Source organism: Sinocyclocheilus grahami, unplaced genomic scaffold, assembly GCF_001515645.1.
Source record: "Sinocyclocheilus grahami isolate Dianchi unplaced genomic scaffold, SAMN03320097.WGS_v1.1 scaffold1268.1, whole genome shotgun sequence".
In the NCBI taxonomy this organism is placed as follows: domain Eukaryota; kingdom Metazoa; phylum Chordata; class Actinopteri; order Cypriniformes; family Cyprinidae; genus Sinocyclocheilus; species Sinocyclocheilus grahami.
In genome coordinates, this window is record NW_015506447.1 from 45,915 (window position 1) to 57,156 (window position 11,242).

The window sequence follows — 11,242 nt, forward strand, 5'->3', positions numbered from 1 at the left end:
ACATCAAAACCTCAAATAAAACTCCAGAAAGGAGTACAATATGGGACCTTTAATTCCTTTGTTTAACAGTTCTATCTGATTATTAGATAGATTTCTATCCGTATTAGACAGAACTGAATTCAGCTGACAAGAGGGAGAATGTGAGCACTGTGTGCTCAGGCGCTGCCGCAGCCGTTCTCAGTGCTGTCAAAATATATATATGTCAAAAAATGTATCGGCCGATATATCGGCCTTGGCGATATAACGGTCGACCACTAACCCATATCTGGTACATGCCTAAAAAGACGAGTTTCCCCTGGAAATGGTTCACCCTCTGCCTATGCAACTAAGTTAACAATTAAAATAAATTTTGTAATCTGTCTGTTTTCCCCCAAGTCCAGATTATTGTAGCACTAAACGTACACTATACCTTAGCAGTAGCATTTGAACACACATTAGTCACACGTCAGAGCAGAAACCTCTCATCATTTGTAAATGCCAGATCTTTTATGCAAGATATCATCATCAGATGGTGTTTACACTAAATATGATTAAACTAGGATCAGTTTACTCACACACACTTATAAACACACGTGTGCTTAGGTTATTTTATTTGTTCACATTTTGGGCCTATTTTACGTGGCCAGTCTTTCAGTGTATGCCTACTTTTAAAGTGTAATAAGAAGAGGACCATAAGTTTGCGCTCACGTGAGGCTTTTTGAAGTCTGACTGTCTTTTATCATGGTGCTGATATGGCTGTGTGGTGCTGATCTGGCTTTAGAGGAAGCTATTCTGTACTAATGTGTGCAGTAGGATTAAAGCGGCTGGATTTGTCCTTCAGATTACATGCCAGCAGATGTTCAGCCTTCCTGCAGAAGTTATCAGATGCTCAGACCTCACACACCACTGTGGGAATTCACAGTTTGATGGCACTGCGGCGGCTTAAGGCCGTCACACACCGAGCTGACCATCGGCCAATATCAGGCCATCGTCGAGAGCCTGTTGACCTAGTTGACGGCCTGTATATCTGCAGTCCCAGCTCTTCCGGTTTTTGAATGACAAATACAGACTATTGGCTTCTGCTGGTATATGGAGAGTTCTTTCCTCTCACGCAGAAGCAGAAAGTATGTGCTAGTTGGTTGTTGGCTGTAGTCTCTGTGATGTTTAAATGCATCCTTTTGGCACAGATGCATCAGTTTGCAGGCCCGATACTGAGCTCCTGTACTCGTACTCGTTAAAATGCCCCGATACCAAACGCCGATACCACACAGCATGTGATAAGTGCCATATTCAGACAAAGAAACACAGACAACAGAATGGTGTTATTAGAGATTAAAGATGTCTACGAAGTATATGTATGCAATGAATATAAAACATTTAGTATTAATGCCTGTATAGCTGATTTGCGCCAGCTGGCAAGCAAATCACACTGAGTGGATTGAGCGGGCGGCGGCGCAGATGCGCGAGCTTGTCAAGTGAATATCCCTTTCTCACAGACATCACTGGAAAGTTTGTAGTTCGGTCGGAGATATCAAAAAGAAGTAAGTAAAACAATGCACAAGTTACTTAAAGGCAGGGTAAGCGATTTCTGGTAGCCAATGTTGATATTTGAAATCACCAAAACAAACACGCCCCTACCCCAAAAGGGTCTTTTTGATCCTATTTTGATAGCTCCGCCCCACATATATGTACGCAACCCAGGCAACGATTAGTTCTGTGAAACAAAGCAAGACCAATGTTACACCATGTCTACATCGGACGTGAGCGGCGCAACAAATCCCCGACAGAAAACTCCTGCCGGGTTCTATTTACACTCTTAAAAATAAAGGAGCTTCACGATGCCATAGAAGAAGCTTTTTGACTAAATGGTTCCATAAAGAACCTTTAACATCTGAAGAAACTTTTTGAGAAGAAACAAATCAACCTCGGCATCCGATCGCAGGCCTCCACTCCTTGAGTTCTCTCCAGCGCTGGAAAGCTGATCCGATATTTACACGGGTCCTACTTCTTGCCTTATCGTACCGCAGACGGTTTCCTCCTCTTTTTTTTTTCTTCTTTTTTTTATCCGCCATCTCTATCTTTCTGTCGCTCGGCTAATGTCCGTCCCGTGCACTGAAAGCTCTCTCCTCCACATCATGAGTAGACACACCCCTTGTTGCTGATTGGCTACAAGTTTGTTTTGCTATTCGGCCCGAATCAGTTTTCTAAAGTGTTTTTGAAAAATTACATACCCTACCTTTAATGGTAGGGAGGGAGTGAGGGAGAGAGAGAGAGAGCGTACTTCTGCTGTGTGATCTTTATTGATGTTCGCTCACTTAGCACGCATCATTTGGATTAAAACTAACTGTGTGTGCGTTGCGCGTGTTTTGCTTGCTTCATGAGCGTTTCTGCATTATATGAGTGGCTTTGGAAAATAAATCGCTGCACGTTTCAGATGAAAAAAACGTGCCTTCTATTTATGAAAATATCACAGTTTGGAGATTTATAGCGAGTGGTTCCCTGCATTATTACAGCAAAGCGCGTGATTACAGTACTGAGCCGCTGCAATGGAGCAGCTCTAATGCTATTAAATTAAAGATGATGTAGAGAGAGAGAAAAATTAACCGTGAAAGTAACAAAAACTTGTAGAATACATTTTAATGGGCATAATTAAGTGTGAATATAACAGAAGGATATACAGTCAAACCAAAAATTATTCAGAGACCAGGTATAATTTTCTCTGGTCTAAAACAAGGAAGTTAATGGTGTTCATATAACATCCTCCTAGCTTTGTAGAGAAAGATACCACCTATATTTGCTCTCTGATGGTGGAATGTTGTGATTGCAGGGGTTGACTGCAGGTATGATGTGAAGAGAGAAAGAGTCTCCATGATCAACAGCCGCGCAGATGAGGAGAGTCCCGCCGGGATTGATGAAGATCTACAGCCAAACTCTGAAACTTGTGTGAACATTCACTAAATAAATAAATAGTGGCTGTGACGAACGTGTCTTTGCAGGGTTTAATAAATTAATGTATGTATTTATATATATGTTGTGTGTACAAAAATCTTTTTGTGCACAAATACTGCATGTCTCTTTTCTATAAGCTCTTCCAGTTCGTTTCTGCCCTCTAGTGCTAATGACTTTGCTTTCATGAGAGATATTTTATTGTGAAATCAAATAATTAGATTCATCTTTGTTGATAGATAGACTATAAGGTCAATCTTTAGGTAGCAGACAGAAACTGAGCAAATCTTAGGCTTTCAACTGATATTTGGCCGATTCCACAGTTTAGGCCTAACTGCAAGGACAATAGCCTGCAAAATCAATCTTCATGGAGAAAGCCATTGTCCTCAGGTTAACATCCTGAGAAAACCTGGGGTACAGCTGTGTGAAAGGCAGGATAAATCTGGCAATGGTAAATTAGTAAACTTTGATCAAAGTTGAGTTGATGTAAAATTTTACGTATGTAACATGAACGGAAAAACAGTGTAAATTCAAGCAGATTAATCTAATTCAGTTTAATAAAATTCTGGTTGAATCCCAGTTCATGTTTTGCTTTGTTCCTAATTTGGTATAGTTATGAGTCATGCGTTGTGTATGGTTCACAAAACTGGTAATAGGACTTCCATGCAGGCAGGGTGGCCATCTAATATTATCTGTTCTATAAACTTAAAGGTGCATTTTTGATTCTGGTATGTTCATAAACTGAAAGCCAGCTAAATTACTAACAAATACCACAGGTATATTTTTCAAATTTATTTGCCAAATGTAGAAGCCAACGTGGACTATTCTCATTCCTTGGTAGGTTTCCCTCTCCTCCAGGACGCTCCATGGAGCGAAGCCTCAACTTGAAGAGACCTGCCATAATTTCTGAAAAAAGTAAATAAAATAAAGAAAGGAGCAAACTTAAAATTTACAGAATAGCTGTTATTTCTTGAATACACTTCTTAAAATTAAGAATCTGAAATATGAATGATGACTATTAGTCTCCATGTTCATGTCAATTACAAGATAAGGATATTATCTTCTCTATGATAGGCTGCAATTTACATAGCCTGATTTACAGAATATGATGCTGCATGAATGGTGGCCTACATAGTATTTGGAAAAGTTTTTTGATTTCATATTAGGCCTGCCGGTGTGTTCCTTTTAAAATAATGAATATAGGCTACTTCAGACATTTATTAGGCATGATGTGCTAAATATGATTTGGAGAATAATACACAAGACTATAGGCTATTGCTAATGTTTAAACTAGCTTTATTGTGTGCCGTCAGTGCGGAAAATCTGCATGTGTTCCTTAACATTATAGCCCAGTTCACTGTTGTTTAAAAACCTTTGCGTTTAACGCCGACAGTTTATTCTAATAGCATAAGTGAGATTGTGTTAACGCACTATTAACGTGTTAACTTCGACAGCCTAAGCTTTATTCTTACGAACATTGGACAGAAAAAAAACAAAAACAAAAACAAAAAACCCGGAAAAAAGTCAGCACAATCATTGACGATGTTGACTTTCATGAACGGCTTATTGAGTCAAAAATACTCAGAAAACAACGTTCGAAGTTGGACAGACTGAAAATTTCCGTCTAATTTACGAACAAGATGTGCAGAATCTGTCAAAATGTATACAACAACCGTGCATGCATGCTCTTTCACGATGAACACGACGCCGCTTTCGGTCCGAAACCACTAGCAATCATCCGACTTGCACACTCTTTTATCCTTTCTCACCACAATGATCCTATTTAATGTTTACTTAACCAAAGTTTACCACGTTCATATCATTTTAATGTTCGTAAACTTTTGGACAGAAGCCACAAACTTACTCACATTTGTCGAAATCCATGAAATCCTGTTAACTCTTCCTCCCATGCAGAGCATGCGTGACCTAGACAATCTTTGTGTAAATATCGACAGCTGTCTGAATAATTTTTGTTTTATTGTAACCCATTACATGCCTTTCTATCAAAATTATCTGACATTATCAAGATGAATTTGTTCTGACACAGTTTAACTCTGAGTTCTTGTCATATTTTATTACATTTTCTAAACTATAGCGAATAAACTAATAATGTGAGAAATGTTGAAGGTGTCTGAATACATTTTGGTTTGACTATCTATTTGATAAATGAAGTTAACCAACTAACATTATACATACTCTTTTGGTTTCTGTACCCAATATTTAAAAAATGTACAAATGCAATGAAAATATTGTTATTGGTACTCTGTATCGACAAGTACCAATAATAAAAGTATTGGTATCGGGCGAGTACTGGAAAAAGTGGTATCGGTGCATCCCTAGTTTTTGATGTCAGTTTGGTGTGGTACAGTGCCCTCCACTAATATTGGCAGCCTCTGTGAACATGAGCAAAATAAAATGTGAAAAAATGTCTGTTGTTTGTCCCTTTGGTCATATATTGCATGCAAATGAGACTTGTCACTTGCTTATTGCTCTTTTGTTGATTTTGATTGCTTCCATTGTCCTCATTTGTAAGTTGCTTTGGATAAAAGCGTCTGCTAAATGACTAAATGTAAATACTGAGCTGCATGCATGGTGTGCCTTAAAGTTATTTCATGGAAAATAGTATGGAAAAAAATACCATGGAAGTCAATGGCTGCCGTCAATTGTTTGGAACAACTTGAGGGTTGAGTAAATGATGACAGAATTTTCATTTATAGATGAACTGTCCCTTCAAGGTACATCTAAATTGTAAAATGCTCATTATCATCTTAATTTTGAATAATTCAGATTTGACTGTGTGTGTGTGTGTGTGTGACTGCTGTGTGACAGTCACACAGCACACTTCATGCCTAACGGCCCATCAGACGCTGCCCCACATACATGATGTTAAATCATACAAAGCTATCATGACAGCTGACTCCATCCTGTAGTGAACCGACATGTCACTCAGATCTGAGTCGCTGCAGCCTGCCAGCAAAGATAGAAATGGTGTCATGGACACACTGAACTCTACATGGTTAAAGCACTGTTTTAAAGTCTTTGGATGCAGGAATTGTGTCGGCAGTGCATGTTAACAGCGCTCACAGAGCACATAGAGCTGTTTTCACCGAGCATTGCTGACAGATCGCACCTCACATGTGTTTTATGAAGTGCACATTGAGAGAACATTCCAGATACATGAAGAAATCAACCGCGCTATATAAGTCAATTTTATTTGTACAGCACTTTTCGCATTACAGACTGTTTCAAAGCAGCTTTACAGAAACAACTTAATTCCTTAGAGTCCACACTGAGCAGTTCAGAGCAGCACAATAGGACCAGGGCTTAAATATTCATTATATATTTGCAATTATTCTCATGCTCTTTAAATCTGTTTCAGTGTTTGTATGTTTTTTTTCAATTGGCATTTCTTAAACATAACAATTTTAGTAAAAGTTAATATATGCAAATATTGGTAAATTGACTGTAAAAACCAACAGGTGTGGTTGCCAGAAATTCACCGTAAAAATGCTGACAGTGTTTCAGGTATTACTGATGTCATGTTGGTCTCTGTATATTTCATTAGGTGATATAGTGTTAATATACAAAGCCACTTCTGCTTTAAAGTGTACTAATAACCAGTTTGAACATCAAAGATCAAACCATTACAGACTCAAAGCATTTCTGAATACTGAACCTTCACTTCTACATCATTACAACTGTTGATTTGCAGTTGTTTCTGATTGATTTATTGCACTGCATGACATGTATTGCATGTATGTTCATTACAGCGTTGCCTGTGATAATGTCTCTTCCATTAGCAGTTCATCTTTTGTTTATGTGTTGTGGTTTTTCCAGAGTATTCCTCAGTTGTTGATGTCCCAGAGCTGCTGTACCATAAAAATGTGTGACAGCAGAGACGGGAGCATTTTGGGAGGAGATGCTGTTGAGGTTAAGTGAGGATGCTGGGCTGGATCATAGATCCAGTGCTCGGAGAGGGGCGTCCACTTTGGGTGTGGAAGAAATGCTGAAGACATGCTGGAAACAAGGGAAAAAATGACACGCTGAATCATGGGGAAGTTCCTGTTTCTCAATCTTCTGTCATGTTTAAATGTGTCATTGAAGGCTCTGGATGGAAATTTTTCTCTATAATTAGGGATGCAAAGATACCATTTTTTCAGAACCCATCCGATCCGATACCGAAAATTCTGAGTATCTGCCGATACTGATCCGATTCGATACCAGCGCACTAAGAGCATTTTTCTTTAAAGCAATGTTTCTATTGAATTTCTATACCTCTGTGTGTTGACCTGATCATCACTCTTTTGTGTGTTAAACACAATATACTAAATATTTTGTATATTGTTTTTCATTTTAATGAAAAATAACAAATGAAAAAATATATAATCATAATCTATGACAAAAAATACTATTATAAACTAGGTTAGTGGATAATTCGGCAGCAAAAGATAGTCTAGTCTAGAAAATTCATGGGTGCACAATAATTGTATAAAGTCTGAACATTTAGTGAAACAACATTATTTAGTGGAGAACAAATAAAGGTGAATAAATCTGGTAGGACTAAATCTGGTAAAATGTTACACATTGCCCTTTGTATTGTTGTAAAATACATTCCTGAAAAACAAGTAAATATATTTATTTATATATAAATGTTACATCCCTTACCATACTGTGATGCTTGCGGCAACCACATGTGACGACCCCGGGCTGGACTCCGCTTCGTCCACGGTGAAAGCCGATCTGGCGATCCACAGCGAAGTTTTAGTATTTCCTCAGCAACCAGCACTGATCAGCTCCAGGCATGACGAAGCAGATATCGTCCTCTTTTGGAAGACCAAACAAAGTAGTTTCGCTTTTACAACGAAACACACAGCGCCTTCAGGACATGGCTGCAGCGGTGGCAACAATACTACGGCGAGAATAAAAGTTACGCCGCCTTTCTTTGCGTGAACATATGGGCGGCGTTATGCAAATCTTCCCACATAGTGATGTAGACATGTGGGGGCGTGTTAGAACGAGCCGTTTTAGGTAGGCGTGGCTGACTCTGAACTTTGATAAAGAATATCTCTTTGGATTTGAGACTTTAGTCTTTGAAACTTTACAGATCTTCTTTATGCACCAAGAGCTTGTAACACTCCAAAGAGAAAGAAACAATTGAAATCGCATCATATGACCTCTTTAACAGTTTTAAATCTCAGTTATTGAGCGCTCTTGAAGGGATGCTCACTGTTTTGACTAGTAACTGAACACGACGCGCAGTTTGAGCGCTGAATGGAGGATGACAGACAGCTGCAGCGGAGAGAAGAGTTTACATGAACTTGACTTTAATGACTTAAATATTCATCTGTACTCACATTAAACTATGGAACCGCTTCAGAACACTTGAAATATAGTGCACGAGAACTTTATGGTGCTTTTATAATTTTTTTTGTGCCTTTCGTGGGGCAAATATACCTTAACATTGTGTTACTTTACACATTTATTCGGCTTTCTGTGGCAGGAACACTTGCTTTTGACATGACGCACCTTTTTCATACAAAAGTAATTTAATTGATGTAAATTAAATTTAAAAAGTGTGCATGTTCGTCCCAGTCCTGCGCCTAAATGGTTTAAAATCACATTAAAATGCAAACGCAGGAATTGTTGAGTGGAATCGAAACGCTCGTGTCTTATCGAAGACCCGGTTCTTGATACCCAACCCTAGTCATCAACACATGTGTCCATGAGGAGACCACAGTGAGAACAACATCTGACCTTCCTCAAGCTCCTTCCGTTCTCTGCACTTGCTCCATTACAGTTCTGGTCCTGTAGGAAGTGTGTGTGTGTGTGTGTGGCTGAGAGGTCATGTTCACTAAAGCGGTCAGACAGATTGAATTACAGGAGCGCTGACTGTGATCTGGTGCCTGCATTGTCTGCTGTGACATCAAAGGACTGCGATTTCTGATGTGTTCGTGAGGTCTGGGATTGAGTTTGTTGAACCACATTGCCGTATCTGCAGTAAATTGGAGTAGTTTAGTGAAACCAAAAGTATGTCTCCGTAGTAGCATACCACAAAAAACCCGCTTATGCGCTCTGGAGCGTGAGAAACATCACATCACAACAGCTTTAACACAACAGTGTGATCAGAAATGTAACAACACCTCTACTGCAGTATGATGCACATTATGCTGGTCACCTTATATTTGGCATCGGTCTGATATTGGAAGCAGACAGTAAACTCTTTCAATACCAGTTCTTTTTACTTTACATTATATGTTGTAAATCATCAGCTATTGTACAGCCCAGACTTTCTGTTTTGATGTTTTCCTGTTAGCGTGTATGTTCTGTATGTTTTGATGTGCTTTGTTTTGTCAGATAGAGGAGTGTGATATGCATCATCTGTGACAATAGCATAATTATTCACTGTGTTCATTTACTGTGTTTTTACTCTGGTGTTTGCAGCGTCTCAGAGCATCTCGATTTGCAAACTCCTTGTGTGCATGTCTGTATTCATTTGGGAACAACCGTCTTTAGGTACCTATGAAATCTGTTTGAGTTTTTCCCAAATTCTGTTTGCTTGCTTGTTTGTTTGTTTGTTTGTAGTTTTCTGTTTAAATTTTTCTGGACTACATTTAATGGGTAACCATTAGTAATCATAAAACATGTCTGATTAATTGAAGTCATAAAACATGCACAGTTTAAAAACAATTGATTAAAAGTTACATTTTAAAATTAAAAATGAGGGCTCTGTGAAATATGTTTATTTTTACCAAATTCTGTATTTTCCATTTACATTTTTATGGATTCCATTTTAATGGTTTAATTAAAAAAAAAAAAAAAAATCATGTGTAATTAAATGAATTATGTTTTTGTTATTATGGTGTAATATTTTTATTAATATTATAGTAGAAATAATAATTATATTTTTGTTATGTTATATTAATAAAAATATTGCACAAAATAAGAAATATTACTATTGTAATATATTACTGAAAAATAATGCATGGATTAAGTTTATGGTAGTAATAATAATAATTACTATTGTAATATTTCACTGTAACATTAAAATTAATTGAGCATTTAATAATTTAATAAATATTATTATCATTATAAATTTTCTTATTGTGTAGTGACATTTGCAATCACAAATTTCAATCACAATTTTTATCCCCCCAAAAAATTTCAATTCCTTTTTTTCTCCATAACGTGTGCAGCCCTATTATAACACTTTTAAATTAGACTCTCCGCGATCAGTGTGTGCTGCATTACTGAAGGGATTTTGTAAGAACTTGATGTGAGTTTGTGTAATTAGAATGAACAGTAGAACTAGACGTTGATTAGGAGATTAGTTATTGCTCTTAATATCAGATATGAGTGTTTGTGTGAACTGTTGTGGGCTTTGCGTCTCAGGAGCGGAAGTGAAGTTGTAATTGCAGCTTCGGTCAGGAACTTCCTCATCTGGGCCTGTCTAAACAGGGAGGGTTCAGCTACAGGAAGGAACATTATAAGAACAATAAAACTCAAGCCCAGAAGTAACTCTGACCTGTGCTAGAACTCTATAAGTTGTCGGGATTTGGTTGAACTATAGAAATAGACATTGTAAATGTCCTTTATACAGTTAACTCTGAGTTATGAAGATGTGAGTGCCGAAATATTTATAGACAGCTGAAAGTTATTCACACCCACCAAGCTTGATAAGTCCTTACATTTGTTTTCTTTACATGAGTATCTGAACTCGGCTCATCCGCGTTTACTTGTGACTTGTATTCCCTGCATTTCCATGAGCTGAACAATCCCTCCCTTCCTGAGCTCAGCTGTAATTGCACAGGATGTGTGTGAGCACATGCTCCTCTGCGCCTGCACATAGCTGAAATTCCCTTTTATGGCAGTGAAGAGCCTTTCATACAGGAAATGACATCACTGCATGCTGGGCTAGAGCGGGAGCTGCTATACTGCGCTGCATTCCACACCGAGAGACGCCACGCGCTGCGATCCAGAGCAGGTCGTGATCGATTCGAGTGAGAGATGTGCTTAGAGGGAATGAAAACTCGTGAAGAATCGAGCGTGGGGCGAGTTTGTCCATCTTCCCGGAGGATTTGTGTGCGTTTTGTGTGAGGGACACATGGCTCTGCTGATGTCTGTTGGCCGTTACTCACACATGAGTCAACAGACAGACTGTCAGATTCACAGCCGCTCATGAGTGTTGGGTGCGTTTAGGAAATGTGAATGAAAACTCGTGAAGAATCGAGCGTGGGGCGAGTTTGTCCATCTTCCGGAGGATTTGTGTGCGTTTTGTGTGAGGGACACATGGCTCTGCTGATGTCTGTTGGCCGTTACT